The following is a 22,024-nucleotide window of genomic DNA, read 5'->3' as shown; positions in this document are numbered from 1 at the left end:
AGAGAAGGGAGAGAGAGAGAGAGAGAGAGAGAGAGAGAGAGAGAGAGAGAGAGAGAGAGAGAGAGAGAGAGAGAGAGAGAGAGAGAGAGAGAGAGAGAGAGAGAGAGAGAGAGAGAGAGAGAGAGAGAGAGAGAGAGAGAGAGAGAGAGAGAGAGAGAGAGAGAGTGAGTGAGAGAGGGGAAAGGTAAGAGAGGGAGTAGAGAAGGAAAAGGGGAGAGAAAGAGTGAGAGAGAGAGGGGAGAGGAGAAGGAAGATAGGAGAGAGGGAGAGAGAGAGAGAGAGAGAGAGAGAGAGAGAGAGAGAGAGAGAGAGAGAGAGAGAGAGAGAGAGAGAGAGGAAGATAGAGAGGAAGAGAGAGAGTGGAAGATAGAGAGGAAGAGAGAGAGAGAGGAAGAGAGAGAGAGGAAGAGAGAGAGAGGAAGAGAGGGAGAGAGACGGGAGAGAAGGGAGGGTTAGAGGGTCAATTCACAGGAAGGTGTAAAATCCTGTATATGTGTGTGTGTGTGTGCGTATGTGTGTGTGTGTGTGTGTGTGTGTGTGTGTGTGTGTGTGTGTGTGTGCTACAGCTATTCAAGTGCCTAACAGCAAATCCTGTACTCACCTAGTATGTGTGTGTGCGTGTGTTTATGTAAACAGTCCTTATTTCCCACGTATGTACTACATATGTATTGCATATGTACCCGATCTCTTGGTTCCCACTGTGCTGTCTTGTGTGCTTAAAATTACGTTCCACTTTGTATACTAGGCCTCGCCTGTGTGTGTGCCCCTACCTCTCATTAACTGCTTAACTCTTCTACACCTCAATAAATTCTATTAAATGCCAGTAAATTCTGCTAGAGACAGGTACTGTTGACCCCATGCAACTCAAACTAGATGAATATTACATGCGGCTGGCAATGGAGTAACGTTGCCGGTCCGTCCATTGCGGGTCCCACATAGTTGAAGATGCTTGATGCTTCTCGGTAATTTTTCTACTAACTTCCTGTAGGCACTGTAGTCACTAGCTCATCTAATTTTTTCACTCACTCACTGTATTTACTGACACATCTATACATATCTCTTATCTCCCTGGTCTTGAGTCGCACTTATTCTTTAAATACCCCACTGCATTATGTGTGGCAACACTATTTAGACCTGACACAACCGTTCACCTTCCTTGCTCCCGGCCTCACTTAGCACTTGGCACTATTTACTATGTTTTCTTTTCTGTGATCACTTATATTTCCTTTTTTCGGGGCTTTAGTGATTATATGCACTCTTATGCTTGCACACGCCTATATCTCACACTCTATTCCTTATGGTACAGTCAGAAATTACCGCCAAAACACGAGCTCAAACCACATGACTCCTCCACGTGTGTGTGTGTGTGTGTGTGTGTGCTCACCTATTTGTACTCACCTATTTGTGGTTGCAGGAGTCGAGACTCAGTGCCTCTTCACTGATCGCTACTAGGTCCTCTCTTCCTCCTCCATGACCTTCATCGAACCTCGTCTTAAAACTATGTATGGATCCTGCCTCCACTACGTCATTTTCTAGGCTGTTGCACTTCCTGACAACTCTGTGACTGTAAAGTAAAAGGCCACAAGTGCAACTAATGTGACATTTATTGTGGCAACGTTTCGCTCTCCAGGAGCTTTATCAAGCCATTACAAACAATACATGGACACAGAGGGTATATAAAGGCTCAGAGTGAGGTGAATACTAGTGAGGTACCTCACTCAGAGTGACGTACCTCACTCTGAGCCTTTATATACCCTCTGTGTCCATGTATTGTTTGTAATGGCTTGATAAAGCTCCTGGAGAGCGAAACGTTGCCACAATAAATGTCACATTAGTTGCACTTGTGTCCTTTTACTTTACATATTGTCGGTAATTCTACCAACTTTATTACAACTCTGTGACTGAAGAAATACTTCCTAACATCCCTCTGATTCATCTGAGTCTTCAACTTCCAATTGTGACCCCTTGTTTCTGTGTCCCATCTCTGGAACACCTTGTCTTTGTCCACCTTGTCAATTCCTCACAGTATTTTATATGTCGTTATCATGTCTCCCCTAACACTCCAATTCTCCAGTGTCGTCTGGCCGATTTCCCTTAACCTTTCTTCGTAGGACATTCCCCTTAGCTCTGGGACTGTTCTTGTTACAAATCTTTGCACTTTCTCCAGTTTCATGGCGTGCTTGACCAGGTGTAGGTTTCAAACTGGTGCTGCGTACTCTAATATGGGCCTGACGTACACGGTGTACAGAGTCTGAAAAGTTTCTTTACTGAGGTATCGGAACGCTATTCCTACGTTTGCCAAGCGCTCATATGCTGCAGCAGTTACCTGGTTGACGTGTTCGGTATTATACTCACCCTAAGATCCTTTTCCTTGAGTGAGGTTTGCAGTCTTTGGCCACCTAGCCTAAACTGTCTGTGGTCTTCTTTGCCCTTCCCTGATCTTCATGACATTGCAATTGGCGACGTTAAATTCGAGGAGCCAGTTGCTGGACCAGGCTTCCAGCCTATCCAGATCTGTTTGTAGTCCTGCTTGATCCTCATCCGATTTCATTTTCCTCGTTAACTTCACATAATCTGCAAACAGGGACACTTCTGAATCTATCCCTTCCTTCATGTCATTCACATATACCAAAAATAGCGCTGGTCCTAGGACTGACCCCTGTGGAACCCCACTCGTCACAGGCGCCCACTGATACCTTAACACGTACCATGACTCGTTGTTGCCTCCCTGTCAGGTATTCTCTGATCTATTGCAGTGCCTTTCCTGTTATGTGTGCCTGACTTCTAGCTTTTGCATTAATCGCATGTGAGGAACTTTGTCGAAGGCCTTCTTGCAGTGTGTGTGTGTGTGTGTGTGTGTGTGTGTGTGTGTACTCACCTAATTCACTTAATTGTACTCACCTAATTGTGGTTGCAGGGGCCGAGATTCAGTTCCTGGCCCCGCCTCTTCTCTGATCGCTACTAGGTCCTCTCTCTCTGCCTGTGTGTGGGTGTGTGTGTGGGGGGGGAGTACTATCCTATATGTACTCACATATATGTGGTTCTATAAGTTGAGTCATAGCTCCTGGCCCCTCCTCTTCACTGGTTGCTACTAGACTCATTCTCTCCCTGCTCCAATTCCTTTATCGTTCCAATCTTAAAGCCATCTATGGATCTTGCCTCCACTACTTCACTCTCCAGACTGTTCCACTTTCTGACAACAGTGAGACTGAATACTTCCTAACATCCCTATGACTCGTCTGAGCGTAAATTACAGTTGTGTCTTCTTGTTTTTGTGTCCCATTTCTGAAACATTCTTGCCATATCCACCTTGTCAATTCCTCTCAGTATTTTATACGTCGTCATGTCCCCCAATACCTCCCGTCCTCCAGTGTTGTCAGGTCGGGTTCCCTTAACCTCTCCTAATATTGCATGCCCCTTAGCTCTGGGACTAGTCTTGTTGCAAACTTTTGCACTTTCTCCAATTTCTTGACGTGCTTGACCAGGTGTGAGTTCCATATTCGTGCCGCAAACTCCGATATGGGCCTGACGTACACGATGACTTCTTACTTAGATGTCGAAATGCTATTCATAGGTTTGCCAGGCGCCCATATGCTGTAGCAGTTATTTGGTTGATGTGCTCCTCAGGGGATGTGCTCGGTATGATGCTCACCCCAAGATCCTTTTTTCTTCACTGAGGTTTGCAGCCTTTGACCCCTTAACCTGTGCTCCGTCTGCGGCCTTCTTTGTCCTTCCCCAAGCTTCATGAGTTTGCACTTGATGGGATTACACTCCAGGTGCCATTTGTCTGACCAGGATTGCGGCCTGTCAAGATGCCCCTATAGTCTTATCTGATCCTCGTCTGCTTAAATTCTCTTCATTAGTTTTACTTCGCCTGCAGACAAGGAAACCTCTGAATCTATCCCTTCCGTCATGTCATTCACATATACAAGAAACAGCACTGAACCTAGGATTGACCCTTGTGGAATCCCCACTCAACACGTGCAGCGACTCTGACACCTCACGAACCATGTCAGATATTCCTTGATCCACTGCAGTGCTTTTCCTTGTCTTCCTGCCTGTTCCTCTAGTTTTTGAACCAATCTCTTGTGTGGAACTATGTCGAAAGCCTTCTTACAGTCCAGGAAGATGCAGTCTACACATCCCTCTCTCTGTCCTGTCTTCTGTTAATTTGTTGTAGAACTCCAGTAGGTTTGTGACACAGGATTACCCATCTCTGAGGCCGTGCTGATTGTCATATATGAGCCCATTCCTTTTAAATGTTCCACCATTCATCTCTTAATAATCTTCTCCATGACTTTACATACTATACATGTCAGTGACACAGGTCTGTAGTTTAATGCTCTGTGTCTGTCTCCTTTCTTAAAAATCAGGACTACATTTGTTGTCTTCCATGCCTCAGGTAGTTGCCCTTTTTCATTACCTGTTGCAGATTGTTGTTAAAACTATATCAGAGTGTAAAACAAATTCCAACCACACAATAGACTGAAAAACTAACGTAAAAGCCCTGGGAGTGATAACGTTGAGGATCTCACTTTCAAAGACCACAACATTGTATTGATCACATCTGCTAGAAAAATGTCAGGATGGATAATGAGAACCTTCAAAACTAAGGATGCCAAGCCCATGATGACACTCTTCGAGTCGCTTGAACAGCAACTTTCAAGGCAGGTGAAATTGCTGACCTAGAAAATATACAGAAAACCTTCATGGCACAGATAACTGCGATAAATCACCTCAGTTAATGGAAACGCTTGAAGTTCCTCAACCTGTACTCCCTAGAATGCAAGCGGGAGAGATACATGATACACTTTTAAATCCTATAGGCATTAGTACCAAACTTGCACACGAAAATCACTCCCTATGAAAGCAAAAGACTCGGCAGATGATGCAACATCCCCCCAATGACAAGCAGGGGCGACCCCAAGCACGATAAGAGACAACAAAATAAGTGTCAGAGGCCCAAGACTTTTCAACTGTCTTCCAGCATGCACAAAGGAGATTACCAATAGACCCCTGGCTGTCTTCAATTAAGCGCTGGACAGGCACCTAAAGTCAGTATGTGACCAGCCGGGCTGTGGTTCGTACGTCGGGTTGCGTGCGGCCAACAGTAACAGCCTGATTGATCAGGCCCTGATCCACCATGAGGCCTGGTCACAGACCGGACCGCAGGGGCGTTGACCCCCGAAACCCTCTCCAGGTATACTCCAGGTATACACACAGTGCATCTGCTCCCTCTGAACTCATGGAGAGATGTTTTCTGGGCCCATCGCCTTCGAGGCATTAAGTTCACATAGCAGTTTCATCACCTCCTCGGTTGTGTGTAGTGTGTCTAGCACTTGCTGGTGTACTCTACCGCCTCGGTTCGTTGGAAGCCCTTCTGTCTTCACTGAAATATCTTCCTAAATTCCTGTCCTGAACTCTTCACAAACTTGTGTGTGTGTGTACTCACCTAATTGTGGTTCCAGGGGTCGATTCGTGTGTGTGTGTGTGTGTGTGTGTGTGTGTGTGTGTGTGTGTGTGTGTGTGTATGTACTCACCTAATTACTCACCTAATTGTGGTTGCAGGGGTCGAATCTCAGCTCCTGACCCCTGTGTGTGAGTGTATGTGTGTGTGTGTGTGTGTGTGTGTGTGTGTGTGTGTGTGTGTGTATGTACTCACCTAATTACTCACCTAATTGTGGTTGCAGGGGTCGAATCTCAGCTCCTGACCCCTGTGTGTGAGTGTATGTGTGTGTGTGTGTGTGTGTGTGTGTACTCACCTATTTGTACTCACCTATTTGTGGTTGCAGGGGTCGAGTCCTAGCTCCTGGCCCCGCCTCTTCACCGGTTGCTACTAGGCCCTCTCTCTCCCCGCTCCATGAGCTTTATCAAACCTCGTCTTAAAACTGTGTATGGTTCCTGCCTCCACTACGTCATTTTCTAGGCTATTCCACGGCCTTACAACTCTATGACTGAAGAAATACTTCCTACTATCTCTCTGACTCATTTGTGTCTTCAACTTCCAATTGTGGCCTCTTGTTTCTGTGTCCCCCTCCCTGGAACATCCTGTCTTTGTCCACCTTGTCTATTCCACGCAGTATTTTATATGTCGTTATCATGTCTCCCCTGACCCTCCTGTCCTCCAGTGTCGTCAGGCCGATTTCCCTTAATCTTTCTTCATAGGACATTCCCCTTAGCTCTGGAACTAACCTCGTCGCAAACCTTTGTACTTTCTCTAGTTTCTTGACGTGCTTTATCAAGTGCGGGTTCCAAACAGGTGCTGCATACTCCAGTATGGGCCTGACATACACGGTGTACAGTGTCTTGAATGATTCCTTACTAAGGTATCGGAATGCTGTTCTCAGGTTTGCCAGGCGCCCATATGCTGCAGCAGTTATCTGATTGATGTGTGCTTCCGGAGACATGCTCGGTGTTATACTCACCCCAAGATCTTTCTCCTTGAGTGAGGTTTGCAGTCTTTGGCCACCTAGCCTATACTCTGTCTGTGGTCTTCTGTGCCCTTCCCCTATCTTCATGACTTTGCATTTGGCAGGATTAAATTCGAGAAGCCATTTGCTGGACCAGGTGTCCAGTCTGTCCAGGTCTCTTTGAAGTCCTGCCTGGTCCTCATCAGATTTAATTCTCCTCATTAACTTCACATCATCTGCAAACAGGGACACTTCTGAGTCTAACCCTTCCGTCATGTCGTTCACATATACCAAAAATAGCATGCAGTGTGTGTGTGTGTGACAGTAAACTCGCCTCTCTGGTGTAGAGATTACTTGTCGTGTTCAGTGAAACTTTTGTTTGTGCAATGTTTTTGAACTTTTCTCTGTGAACAGTACGTTTGAAGCTTCTTGTACGTGCAGTGTTGTGAAGTCTGTTGTACGTGCAGTGTTGTGAAGTCTGTTGTACGTGCAGTGTTGTGAAGTATGTTGTACGTGCAGTGTTGTGAAGTCTGTTGTACGTGCAGTGTTGTGAAGTCTGTTGTACGTGCAGTGTTGTGAAGTCTGTTGTACGTGCAGTGTTGTGAAGTATCTTGTACGTGCAGTGTTGTGAAGTCTGTTGTACGTGCAGTGTTGTGAAGTATCTTGTACGTGCAGTGTTGTTAAGTCTGTTGTACGTGCAGTGTTGTGAAGTATCTTGTACGTGCAGTGTTGTGAAGTCTCGTGTACGTGCAGTGTTGTGAAGTATTTTGTACGTGCAGTGTTGTGAAGTATCTTGTACGTGCAGTGTTGTGAAGTCTCGTGTACGTGCAGTGTTGTGAAGTATCTTGTACGTGCAGTGTTGTGAAGTCTCGTGTACGTGCAGTGTTGTGAAGTCTCGTGTACGTGCAGTGTTGTGAAGTATCTTGTACGTGCAGTGTTGTGAAGTCTCGTGTACGTGCAGTGTTGTGAAGTCTCGTGTACGTGCAGTGTTGTGAAGTCTTGTGTAAGTAAGTAAGTAAGTAAGTAAATTTATTCAGGTATACACAAATACAGATTACATAGAATTATCATACATAGCAGCATATGTGTAGAGAACCTAGGATAACCCAAAAAAGTCAGACAGAGTGACTTATTTCCATTGGGGTCCTTTTACCTTATTATTATAATATAAAGGTTATAATATTTTCTTATTATTCTACAATGAAGATAACATCTTATTATCATACTAGAAAGACTATCTACTACACCAAGGTCATTAAGACTATCTACAATACGAGGGTCATTACTAGGAATAAGGTAAAATTTACACGTATTTTAGCTAAAAAATAGAAAATCATTCCCCTCCCTTTCTGTAGCTTCATTCATCAGACACTTTTTGGCAGTCTTCTTGAACTGGTTCATGCTATGACTGGCTTTGGCATGTGCGGGTAGTCTGTTCCATTCCTTTATTGCTGTACAATAAAAGGTGTTTGACGCCTGGCCACTGACTGTGGGTACTACAAAGTTGTGCTCTCTCCCCCTAGTACTATGATTTCTTTGGTTCCCAACCTTGACAAAATTGACAGCAAGATATTCTGGACATTGTTTGTGAGCAATTTTATAAACATGATTTAGCTTCAGTTGTTTTACTCTGTCTTCAACATTCAGCATATCCAACTGCTGTAATTCATCCTGGCCTACATGTTCTCTTGGTCCCAGCCCCAGGATGAATCTTACGATTTTGTTCTGGGTGATTTGCAATCTATCTTTCAGTTTTTTTGTCAAGGCAGAGTACCAAGAAGAGCAAGCGTAATCCATATGGCATTGTATAAGGGCTAGACATAGGGTCCTGCGAGCCTCAGTAGGTAGACACTGTGCTTGTCTATACAGGAACTTCAGTCTGGCATTCGCTTTCTTTACTACACTGTTCCATATCAATTCTCCTGACATGCATGGGTCAAAGGGGATTCCCAGATATTTTACTGATGAAGCCAAAGTGACGGACTCCCCATTACACTGAACATTAAAATTATTTACCCTTCTCAGTTTATGTTTCGTTCCAAAGAGAATGGCTTCAGTTTTCCCTAGGTGTAATGATAGTTTGTTGTCTACTAACCATTTGCTGCAGGACTCCAGTTCCAGTGTTAAAACATTAGCAATATCTTGTGGGTCTTTACCTGTCACAAACAGAGCACTGTCATCTGCATACAGTAGGAGTTTGCACTTGACACTGATAGGCATATCATTGACATAACATAAGAATAGTAAGGGACCCAGAATACTACCTTGGGGAACTCCACATGTTATCGGCAGGGGTTCTGATTCCGTTTTGTTGATTTTGACTATTTGTCTCCTGTTGCTAAGGTAGGATTTAAACCAGTCTACAGAACCTATACCGATAGCTTGAAGTTTCTTACATAATATATTGTGGTTGACAGTATCGAAGGCCTTTTGCAGGTCTAAGGTTACCATACCTATGAGGTTCCCTTTTGACATTTCAGTTCTCAGGTAATCCATCAGATTAATAAGGGAGGTATCGGTTGAGTAGGATCTTCTAAAGCCCGATTGATAGCTATGGAGAATGCTGTTGTCATTAAGGTACTTAACTACTTGAGAATACACCGCCCTCTCCAGAATTTTAGATATTATACTGAGTATACTAACAGGTCTATAGTTGCTTACATCAGACCTATTATTTTTCTTGAAGATAGGAGTAACTCTGACCTCCTTGAACCCCTCCGGTACGGTATTAGTGGTGATTGATAGATTTATTATGTGAGCAATAGGGATTGACAGTTCAGAAGCACCATCTTTTAGGAACTTAGACGGGATGTTATCAGGGCCTGTGCTCTTAGTTGGGTTTAACCTGCTTAGTTCTTTTTGAATGAAGTCATGAGATACACTTACTAGTTGACAACTGTTTGGGGTTACCCCTTTATTGGTATAGTATGTTTGAAACTTATCAGAGTCTGTGTTAAAGGTATTTGATGCAGCTGGTAGTTTACTTACTAGTGTTGATGCAACAGATGTGTAGTAGGAATTAAAGCAATTTGCCACCTTAGATGTTTCGTGGCATACCTCATTATCGATAGTGAGTACTATGTTAGACCTATCTACTGGCTTATGGCTATACCCCAACTGTTTTAGTTGTTGCCAGAGCTTTCTGGGGTTATGCTTATACTCTTCAATTTTTGAGCAATAGTGCTTTGCCTTTGCTCCTTTTATAAGCCTCTGTACTCTGTTCCTCACCCTTTGGAATTCATTTAGTGCTGCAATATCCTGTCTGTTTGCTTTAAATCTTTTTAGCAGCTGGTCTCTGAATTTCATATTATCTAATATCTCAGTAGTCATCCAGGGTTCAGTTCTTCGTTTAATCCTAACCTCTTTAACTGGTGCAATATTATTAAGAATGGTAGTGAACATTGTTTTGAATTTTTCCCAGGCATCGTTTACGTCCGTGCAACTTGTTATCTCTGTCCAGTCACAATTGTGTAGCCTATTTACCAGTGTTTCTTTACTGTAGTTTCAAGTTGACCTCATTTTTATTGTCCTGTGTAGGCCTATCCTATCCCTAGTGATTTTCCTGGTGCAGTAAATGATGAAATGATCACTAAGACCTGTGGTAATGACGCCTGACTGACTAATGTTCTCAGCGCGGTTGCAAAGTATGTGGTCAATTAGGGTGGCTGAGAACTGTGTGATCCGGGTTGGTTTATTAATTAGTTGGGTGTAGCTATTTAATCCTAGAATTTGCTTATACCTTTTGCATAGCCCGTTATTTTGTTACTGAAAACAGATATTGAAGTCGCCCAGTATTATTGTTTCGCAATTGCTTTCAACTCCGGACAAGACTCTGGAAAAGTCTTCTAAGAACTGGTCCTGGGTAGGAGGGCGGTAACTAGTTCCTACTAAGATGGGTTTGGTCCTGGGAAGCAGCACTTCAAACCATAGAATCTCCAGTTTATTGTTATTTAAATCAGGTCTTGGGTTGTAAGCTAAGTCATTTCTAATGTAGGCACATACTCCACCACCCTTTCTGTTCCTATCTAAGCGTTTTATATTGTAACCTTCTATTTTGACCTCGTCGTCAGTCACCGTATCATCCAACCAAGCTTCAGAGATGGTTATAACTGCCGCCCTAATTTTGTTAGCTAGAATCCTAATCTCTGCCAATTTAGGAAGAAGTGATCTTGCATTGACATGAATAAAGTGAAGGCCTGTTTTCATAAAACAATCATAATCATCAATATATGGCAATGGGTCATTTGTATTAAAATTAGGTAAATCAATGTCATCACTGCTAAAGGGTAACTGTGCCAAAGTGCATTTGTTGCACACAAAATGAATTCTGGCACCGTTGCTATAATTGTACATACATCCATCATGCACCCACCCCTTACACATTTTACATAAGGTGCCTTTTCTGTTTTTCATGCCTACTTTAGTACAGTGTATGCATCTGTTTGGTAGTGTTTGAGATAATAATGGCTGTATTGTCTCACATTGACCTATGTATGCATTACATATGGAGTTAAGGTTATCATCCCTAGCTACTAGACCGTCATTATCGCCGTCATTTATCTGTCTGTTTTGCCTCTGCACAATAGTTTGAGGTCCTGGATTAATTTATATATCACCACTTAAGAGCACTATAATAAGAGCTGTGTGCCACTGTTTTTGTATGGGTATGCGGTGTTGCCATACCTTGCGGCGATAGTGAGGTTTACTTTTCTGGTAGGATGGCAACTGTTGGGCTTTTACTGTCCAGGGCGCTGTTACTCCATTCACCTTTTCCAACCCCCATGACTGATTTCTTTCTTCATGGAATTGAAGAAGAAATATAAATATAATTATGGCAGCCTGTACCCCTCTAATGCCTGCCATTTTCACTCTTCGCTCTTTTACTCATATACAATAATATTTATTTCTCTTTTCCAGTCCCTAGTACACTTAGTATCTGCTTTAGCAATCACACTGAATTACTAGTAAAATTTCCTCTTCAAAATCCTCTTCACTGCTCACTTTTCCTTTAACTTCACAAAACCCTTACAGTTAACCCCTTATTACATACTCCCCTACCCACCTCACTTCACAGTCTGGCTTCACCAATTAACTTCTAACTCCTTTCCATTCTGGTAGACCAGAAAGGTTTAATCAATGGTTTTATCCTTCCAAATCCCCCTCAATTCCATTTATCGGGGGTTGTGTCGTGTTGTTGTCTCCTGACCTGGTCTGCTGACTCAGCCATTTTTAAAACACTGAGGGGAGTAACGCCACCAGACTTTCCTTGAGTTTATAGATATATTTGGCTTTTTCTGCTATGATTCTCTCACTGTACACTGGTCAGCTGAATATAGGTCAGCTACTAAAACATTAACCTTGACTATTTAACTATTCACTTCTTTCCCACGACTGGCACTGAGGGATAACCGTCCAATAACCTTGGAGTTTTGTACTGTTGATTTGACGATGTCTCCTGTGTTTCCCTCTCTGTAGCACTGGTACAGGTGATATGATGGTGGTACAGATATGATGCTACTGTCAACAGATGAACGTCAGCAAAGATGAGAATTTCACTTCGCTAGTTGTACGTCTGGCAGTAGCTGCTGTTTGAATGCCGGTCAGCCATGTTTAAAGGCTCAAATCTTTCCCTCGTTTGGCACTGACGAAAAAAGTCCTACAGACCTGTCATTTCCTTGGAGATTTAGTTGATCAGGTTTTCTGCCATGTTGTCTTCCCGTTAAACACTGGTGCAGTTGATATGGAAGTCAGTTATTTCATTTAGTGGAAAACGTCTCGTGTCTGGTTCACGTCTGGCAGCAGGTCTGGTACTTGAATGCCGGTCCCTCTTCTGTCATATTTAGTCCATTTCGTTGTCGTCACCGTCAGTTTTTATGTCACTATAGTTTACTTGCATGTTGTTGCAGCAGTACTTGCAAATTTGGGCATCACTGGAGTTCGGATAGGCCCAGGGGACGGCAAGATATAAAAGCAGCCTTGTTGCTGCTTGCTGCGGCTGCAGCGGCAGTGTTGTGAAGTATATTGTACGTGCAGTGTTGTGAAGTCTCTTGTACGTGCAGTGTTGTAAAGTCTTGTACGTGCAGTGTTGTAAAGTCTTGCACGTGCAGTGTTGTAAAGTCTTGTACGTGCAGTGTTGTAAAGTCTTGTACGTGCAGTGTTGTAAAGTCTTGTACGTGCAATGTTGTGAAGTCTTGTACGTGCAGTGTTCGTGAATGCTCTTGTTTGTGCAGTGTTAGTTAGCTTCTTGACCGTGCAATGAATGTGACACCACTTGAACGTGAAGTGTTCGTAGCATCATTTTGTAAGTCGGATTTTGCGGTGAAGTTGTTGGTGTTAAGCGACCATCGTTGAATCGTCAGGTTTGTGTCTATCTGGCAAGATAGCTCCGGCGCAAGTGATGGTGAATTTGTTTTCTTCCTTGGGTCTCATGTCCTGGTCACAAACGACAGGCCTCTTGAAAAAATTACAATTTCATTTATTATTATTATAAACAAAAAGAATCTCTAAACCCACTAGGGTAATACAGCGCTGACGATTTCACTTTGTGAGACTAAAATCAACAATTTTATCCCTTTTATAATGTGCGCAAACCCCAGTGTGGCAGCTTCCCCTTGACAGGTCAATAACGCCTGTGTTAATGTGGTAGTATTTAGCGTTTACAGTTTAATCCTTCAATTATCTCTCATTTTCCAAGCGGTGTGTGATCTTTGCGGGTTGAGAGCTTCTTAATTAACGAATATTTTTTTTTTTCAGAATGTTGTGGGCGGGGTTAGTGAGCCTGGCTTGTGTGGGCGTGGCGGCCCAGGAGCTGGTAGCATCACGGGCGTGCTTCCACCACCCGTCCAATGGAGGAAGTATCTATGACTTCGAGGAGCAGGACCTCTTTGAGACTAAGAACATCTCACTCGCTGATTACAAAGGCAAGGTGAGTGTCCCTACCTCACCTCTCAGACATGTCATTACCCAGAAATGAATCCTCGCTGGCTATCTCACCTTTCAGACATGTACGTGAATAAATCACCTACTGCGTACTTCACCTCTCAGGCATATCAGTACCAGGGAATATATCACCTGCTGGGTACTTCACCTCTCAGGCATGTCATTACTAGGGAATATATCACCTTCTCGGTACCTCACCTCTCAGGCATGTCATTACCACCTGCTGGGTACCTCACCTCTCAAGCATGTCATTACGAGGGAATATATCACCTCGGTACCTCACCTCTCAGGCATATCATTACGAGGGAATATATCACCTCGGTACCTCACCTCTCAGGCATGTCATTACCACCTGCTGGGTACCTCACCTCTCAGGCATATCATTACTAGGGAATATATCATTTGTAAGGGTCACAGTCAATGGTGTCACCGGCAGCACACACAAGCGACTGCAGTAGTGGAGACTGGACTGTGATGCCATAGAGGTGTAGTAGCAGTTAACTGGATAGTTGGTCATAACATAACAACAGCTGGCTTACTGGTCGACATTTGTTATCTCAGCACCACCTGTCCTCACTGTGTAGTTTGTTTCTTGAGTGTCAGTTGTTGAATGTTAGGATACGATCATTTTAAGAACGAAATATGGATCCCAGGTTATAACATATTCACGAGCGACAGACTAAACAGGCAACAATGGGGGGGTTGGCCTGTACGTCAGAGTCGCTCATCTGCTCAGAACTGCTAAACATCTCAAATGATGTAGTTGAAGTTTTGGCTGTAAAGATCAAAAACCAAAACCTTGTCATTGTGGTTGTATACAAGCCTCCGGATGCAGCTTCCCAACAATTCCAGGAACAGCATTTCAAAATTGATCACTGTCTGAAAAATTTCCCAACTCCTGCCCCAAACATCTTGCTACTGGGAGATTTCAACTTAAGACACCTAAAAGTGGAAGAGTGTAGCAAATAATGTTTTAGCAGAGATAACCCCAAGGAGCAGCTCAGACAAAAAGTCACACACACATGAGCTATTAAATCTCTGCCTCAAATTCACCTTAAACCAGCAAATAATAGAGCCTACGAGACTAGAAAATACATTGGACCTCATCTCCACTAACAACGACGATCTGATATATAATATAACCGTACCAAGTTCGCACTTAGATTGCAACATAATAGAGGTACAGTCATGTATGCACACAGCTCCTGACTAGCAAAATGCGATCAGTCATGAGGGTGCCTTCACAAAATTCAACTTCAGTACCAAAAACATACACTGGGAACAGGTCAACAATGTCCTAAATGGAACAAGCTGGGAATATATCTTAAACAACACGGATCCGAACCTTTGCCTAGAAAAAATAACTGTGGCACTTGAGGTCTGCTCAAGACACATTCCATTAAGAAGAAGAAAGATAATATGTAAACTAGAAAGAGAGAGACACTTCCCTATATAAGCTAAAGCGAAGAATCACAAAGCTGCTGAGGGGGGCTAGTGTAACTGAAACACGTAGGGAGGCACTGGTCAGAGAAATAGCAAATATTGAACTTAAGTTTACTGAGAACATTTGTTGCCACCAATTAACATTAATAGCATAAGGGGAGGAAGGTAAGAGAACACTTCCACCAACTAACAATTATAGGAAGACATTTATAAATTTGATTAATCAATCATTTACATCGTGGGTATGTTTATGTGTTGATTTTGGTGTGTATATTTCTGCACGGTTGCTTTGTACCACACTTCTGCATCACAGATGTTATACGCCACATACGCAGATATATCCTTGGAAAATGGCAGACACTACAAATGAACAAATTATATAGAGTTGGAGAGGACTTTGGTGTTTGGTATTTTCACTTCAGTATAATATTAATTAGAGACAATTCTCTGTACCTTGGGAATCGTGTACACACACACACACACACACTTGGACTCGACCCTTTCAACCTCAACTGGGTGAGTACACACATACACACACACTACTCTCAGTGTTAGTGGTATCTCATTAGTATTACGGATACACAGAAGTGAATTGTATTTCTGGGACATATAAACAACTGACGTGCTCACACACACACACACGCATGCACACACATACACACTCGGGGCCAGGAGCTGGGTCTCGACCCCGAAACCACAACTAGGTGAGTACACACAGCTGATCCTTGGAATTTGACTGCCTCCCCACAGACCTCTTACCTTTTCCCTCCCTCGCGTTTCTCTCTCTCATAGCCTTCTTCCCTCCTTTCTCCCTCTCTCTCTCTTTCTCTCCCTCTCCCTCTCCCTCTCTTTCTCCCTCTCTCTACCCTTTCTCTCCCCCCTCACATTTCTCTCCCTCCCCCTTGGTCTTATCCCTCACCCCCATACTCTCTCCTCTCTCTCCCTCTTTCTACCCTTTCTCTCTCCTCTCTCTCCCTCTTTCTACCCTCTCTCTCTCTCCCCCACACCCTCTCCCTCCTCTAGCCTTCTGTCTGTGGTAATAAAAAGTAAAAAAAAAAAAAAAAAAAATGGGTGGCCTTAGAGGACGGAAACCCAGAGATCTGGTGGACGAACCAGGGAGGAAAGACTGGGAGCTAGAGCTCCAAAAAAGGGAGGAAGAGTGGGGAAGGAAGATAGTAGAGCTTGGTAAGAAAATGGAGGAGCGGATAGCTAAAGAGTGCAGGAAGTGGGAAGTACAGGTCTTAGCAGCAGAAGCTAGGATACAGTGCTTAGAAGAGAAACTGCAAAGCCTGAAACAGATTAGAGAGACAAATGACAATTCAGGTGTGACATCAGGAAATTCAAAGTCAGGCGCAGACAAGGGGATGGTAAGCAACAACGGAGACATGCCGAACATGAAGGCCCTATCAGACCCACGTGGGGCCAGAGAAAAGACGACGAGCACACTAAGATCAAACGACAGGTCCGAAGACAATGAAGGTATGCTATATGCAGAGATTCTAACAGCCAACTGCAGTAGCAAGGGACAGCTGGTCAGGAAAGACAGTCCACTGAGAATAGAAGTTTCAGATATGACAGGGACTGAAGGCAAGAACATGTCAATGGAAGGAAATAAAATGCCTCAGAGGACGCAGATGGAGACTCAGTGGGAGGAGGAAAGGGCGAGGTCAGTTTTTGTGTACGGGCTCCAAGAAGCCAAGGGGGCCAACTTTGAAGAAATAAAACAGGAGGAGAAAAAAATGATTGAAGGCATCATGAAAACAATAGGGGAGGGCAATATGACCCAGGTGACAAATTTTCAGAGAATTGGGTGGTTTGCGAGTGGAAGGATACAGCCTGTCAGAGTAACTTTCAAGGAAGAATCAGTTCGAACCAGGATTCTGCAAGAGAAAGCAAGACTGAGGGACAAAGAGGGGTACCAGAGAGTATACCTCGACCGTGACAGAACACAAGAAGAAAGGACTACACTGAAAGAGAGGGTACAGAGACGCAAGGAGGAACGAGAAGCAATGAAAATGAGCAGGACCCAGACACAGGAGGAAGGGCAAACACACCCCACAGAATCTCCCACCAAAAGACCCCACCCGCGACATTCCCAACGCAACTGAGCAACCTATACTACAACCCACTCACTGTTCCCTCTGCCACCAATCCCCATATCACAAACCTCACCCCAACAGCTGTCCCTTATGGGCATTCTGACCCCACCCCCATCAACACAAACCCCACCTACACCACAGCCCCATATAGGCCCCCACCAAGGCTCTCGCTCCCCCAACCCCAATATTCTTGCATGACCACAATGATAGAAAAGAAACTAAAGGTTTGGTACACAAACGCGGATGGAATAATGAATAAACATGAGGAGTGGAATGAAAGAATCAGTGAAAAATCCCCAGACATCATAGCAGTCACAGAAACAAAACTCGCTGAGACAATAACAGACACAATCTTCCCAACAGGATATCAGATCCTGAGGAAAGATAGAAGGAGTAGAGGGGGAGGAGGGGTTGCACTGCTCATAAAACACCGATGGGGATTTGAGGAAATGGAAGGCATGGACATGATTGGAGAAAGAGACTACATTGTAGGTACAATTCAGTCCGGAGAACATAAAGTAGTCATTGGAGTGATGTATAACCCACCACAGAACTGCAGGAGGCCAAGAGAGGAGTACGAAGAAAACAACAGGGTGATGGTGGACACACTGGCTGAGGTGGCAAGAAGAGCTCACTCGAGCAGAGCAAAGTTACTGGTAATGGGCGATTTCAACCACAGGGAGATCGACTGGGAAAACCTGGAGCCACATGGGGGTCCCGAAACATGGAGAGCCAAGATGATGGATGTGGTACTTGAAAACCTCATGCATCAACATGTCAGGGATACAACCAGAGAGAGAGGGGAGGATGAGCCAGCAAGACTGGATCTTGTGTTCACCCTGAGCAGTTCAGACATTGAGGACATCACTTATGAGAGGCCCCTTGGAGCTAGCGATCATGTGGTTCTGAGTTTTGACTATATAGTAGAGTTACAAGTGGAGAAGGTAACAGGAACTGAAGGGGACAGGCCAAACTATAAAAGGGGGGACTACACAGGTATGAGAAACTTCCTGCAGGAGGTTCAGTGGGACAGAGAAATGGTAGGAAAATCAGTAAACGAGATGATGGAATATGTGGCAACAAAGTGCAAGGAGGCAGAGGAAAGTTTTGTTCCCAAGGGAAACGGAAATAATAGGAAGACCAAAACGAGTCCTTGGTTTACCCGAAGGTGTAGGGAGGCAAAAACTAAGTGCAACAGAGAATGGAAAAGGTACAGGAGGCATAGGACCCAGGAAAACAAGGAGATTAGTAGAAGAGCCAGAAACGAGTATGCACAGATAAGGAGGGAGGCCCAGCGACAGTATGAAAACGACATAGCATCGAAAGTCAAATCTGACCCGAAACTGCTGTATAGCCACATTAGGAGGAAGACAACAGTCAAGGACCAGGTGATAAGGCTGAGGAAAGAAGGTGGAGAACTCACAAGAAACGATCAAGAGGTATGTGAGGAGCTAAACAAGAGATTTAAGGAAGTATTTACAGTAGAGACAGGAAGGACTCTGGGGGGACAGACCAGACGGGGACACCAGCAAGGAATACACCAACAAGTGTTGGACGACATACATACAGATGAGGAGGAGGTGAAGAAACTGCTAAGGGACATCGATACCTCAAAGGCAATGGGACCAGACAACATCTCCCCGTGGGTCCTTAGAGAGGGAGCAGATATGTTGTGCGTGCCACTTACCACAATCTTCAACACATCCCTGGAAACTGGGCAACTACCTGAGGTATGGAAGACGGCAAATGTAGTTCCCATTTTTAAAAAAGGAGACAGAAAAGAGGCACTAAACTATAGACCTGTGTCATTGACGTGTATAGTATGCAAAATTATGGAGAAGATTATCAGGAGGAGAGTGGTGGAGCACCTGGAACGGAACAGGAGTATAAATGCCAACCAGCACGGATTCACGGAAGGCAAATCCTGTGTCACAAACCTTCTGGAGTTTTATGATAAAATAACAGAAGTAAGACAAGAGAGAGAGGGGTGGGTTGATTGCATCTTCTTGGACTGCAAGAAGGCCTTTGACACAGTTCCTCACAAGAGATTAGTGCAGAAGCTAGAGCATCAGGCGCATATAACAGGAAGGGCACTGCAATGGATCAGAGAATACCTGACAGGGAGGCAACAACGAGTCATGGTACGTAATGATGTATCACAGTGGGCACCTGTGACGAGCGGGGTCCCACAGGGGTCGGTCCTAGGACCAGTGCTATTTTTGGTATATGTGAACGACATGACGGAAGGGTTAGACTCAGAAGTGTCCCTGTTTGCAGATGATGTGAAGTTAATGAGGAGAATTAAATCTGATGAGGACCAGGCAGGACTTCAAAGAGACCTGGACAGACTGGACACCTGGTCCAGCAAATGGCTTCTCGAATTTAATCCTGCCAAATGCAAAGTCATGAAGATGGGGGAGGGGCACAGAAGACCACAGACAGAGTATAGGCTAGGTGGCCAAAGACTGCAAACCTCACTCAAGGAGAAAGATCTTGGGGTGAGTATAACACCGAGCATGTCTCCGGAAGCACACATCAATCAGATAACTGCTGCAGCATATGGGCGCCTGGCAAACCTGAGAACAGCATTCCGATACCTTAGTAAGGAATCATTCAAGACACTGTACACCGTGTATGTCAGGCCCATACTGGAGTATGCAGCACCTGTTTGGAACCCGCACTTGATAAAGCACGTCAAGAAACTAGAGAAAGTACAAAGGTTTGCTACAAGGTTAGTTCCAGAGCTAAGGGGAATGTCCTATGAGGAAAGATTAAGGGAAATCGGCCTGACCACACTGGAGGACAGGAGGGTCAGGGGAGACATGATAACGACATATAAAATACTGCGTGGAATAGACAAGGTGGACAAAGACAGGATGTTCCAGGGAGGGGACACAGAAACAAGAGGTCACAATTGGAAGTTGAAGACACAAATGAGTCAGAGAGATAGTAGGAAGTATTTCTTCAGTCATAGAGTTGTAAGGCAGTGGAATAGCCTAGAAAATGACGTAGTGGAGGCAGGAACCATACACAGTTTTAAGACGAGGTTTGATAAAGCTCATGGAGCGGGGAGAGAGAGGGCCTAGTAGCAACCGGTTAAGAGGCGGGGCCAGGAGCTAGGACTCGACCCCTGCAACCACAAATAGGTGAGTACAAATAGGTGAGTACACACACACACACACACACACACACACACACACACACACACATACACACACACACACACACACACACACCCTACACACACACACACATACACACACACACACACACACACACACACACACACACACACACACACACACATACACACACACACACACACACACACACACACACACACACACACACACACACACACACACACACACACACAGCCACCAGCTTGCAGGTGCGCACCTGAATGAGGAACGTGTTTTAACTATTTGTTCTTAATTACTGAGGAGCTTGTAGAGACATCGGTAAAATCTTTTAACAATAGCATTTTAATTTTTCGCTGATGTGGCTTTCTTTTTAACTTGGAGTGATAGCGTTTACATGTGCTGTGTTTTTGTTCGTGCTGTTTGCTTTTATTTCATTGAATGTTCTTATTGATGCTTTCTACCCATCTATTTTTTTTACTGCCCAACTTGCTGAGTGACATCATCCACCAAGGTAATTTCTATATCTCACAACTTTCTTCCTTTCAGACTACGCTTTGATAATAATTTGAGTTTGCTTCTAACACAGGTTGTATTGATCGTCAATGTGGCCACTTACTGAGGACTAACTTCTCAGTATCAGCAACTGAATGAGCTACAAGAGTCTTACAACGACCTGGAGGTGCTGGCGTTTCCCTGCAACCAGTTCGGCAAGGTGAGTGCTGTGGTGAGACAGTTCAGCAAGGTGAGTGTTGTGGTGAGACAGTTCGGCAAGGTGAGTGCTGTGGTGAGACAGTTCAGCAAGGTGAGTGCTGTGGTGAGACAGTTCAGCAAGGTGAGTGCTGTGATGAGACAGTTCAGCAAGGTGAGTGCTGTGGTGAGACAGTTCAGCAAGGTGAGCGCTGTGGTGAGACAGTTCAGCAAGGTGAGTGCTGTGGTGAGACAGCTCGGCAAGGTGAGTGCTGTGGTGAGACAGCTCGGCAAGGTGAGTGCTGTGGTGAGACAGCTCGGCAAGGTGAGTGCTGTGGTGAGACAGCTCGGCAAGGTGAGTGCTGTGGTGAGACAATATTTGAGTTAGACTAACAAAGAAACGTGTTTGTTAGGTATCTGTATCAGAAACCTTTACTGCTAAAGTTGAGAGCCCTGAATCTACACACTCACTAAAAAGTCGTGAAAAATGGTATAAATAAATGGGATTTATGTACTGGCGATAAATAACCCAGACAGAACTGAAAACCATGAATTCAGGCTGGATAAATGTAAAATTAGAAAAGATGCAGAAAACACTGGATAAATTTGAGAGGCAGAAACTACAATTACCTTGAAATGAAGACCTTGGGCACCTCTGAAAACAAAGAGTTGGAGTCGAGTTATCCTGGAGAGGGTTCCGGGGGTCAACGCCCCCGCGGCCCGGTCTGTGACCAGGTCTCATATGGATCAGGACGTGATCAACCAGGCTGTTACTGCTGGCCGCACGCAATCCAATGTACGAACCACAGCTCGGCTGATCAGGTACTGACCTTAGGTGCCTGTCCAGTGCTTGCTTGAAAACAGCCAGGGGACTATTGGTAATCCCTCTTATGTATGTTGAAAGGCAGTTGAACAGTCTTGGGCCCCCTCACACTTTTTGTGTTGTCTCTTATCGTGTTAGTGACACCCCTGCTTTTCATTGGGGGGATGTTGCATCGTCTGCCGTCTCTTATGTTTTCATAGGGAGTGATTTTCGTGCGCAAGTTCGGTACTACTCCCTCTAGGATTTTCCAAGTGTATATGATCATGTATCTCTCCCGCCTGCGTTCTAGGGAGTACAGGTTGAGGAACTTCAAACGTTCCCAGTAACTGAGATGTTTTATCGCAGTTATGTGTGCCGTGAAGGCTCTCTGTACATTCTATAGGTCAACAATTTCACCTGCTTTGAAAAGTGCTGTTAGTGTTCAACAATATTCCAGTCTAGATAGAACAAGCGACCTGAAGAATGTCATCATGGGCTTGG

At 44.4% G+C, this 22,024-nt stretch overlaps 1 pseudogene; it reads left to right on the top strand.

Moving 5' to 3' along the window:
• LOC128691085 (glutathione peroxidase-like) overlaps positions 1–22,024 on the top strand; it is a 117,995-nt pseudogene that overhangs the window by 52,296 nt on the left and 43,675 nt on the right.

This window comes from Cherax quadricarinatus, chromosome 27 (assembly GCF_038502225.1).
Source record: "Cherax quadricarinatus isolate ZL_2023a chromosome 27, ASM3850222v1, whole genome shotgun sequence".
In the NCBI taxonomy this organism is placed as follows: Eukaryota; Metazoa; Arthropoda; class Malacostraca; order Decapoda; family Parastacidae; genus Cherax; species Cherax quadricarinatus.
This window is presented reverse-complemented; position numbering and strand designations above follow the sequence as displayed.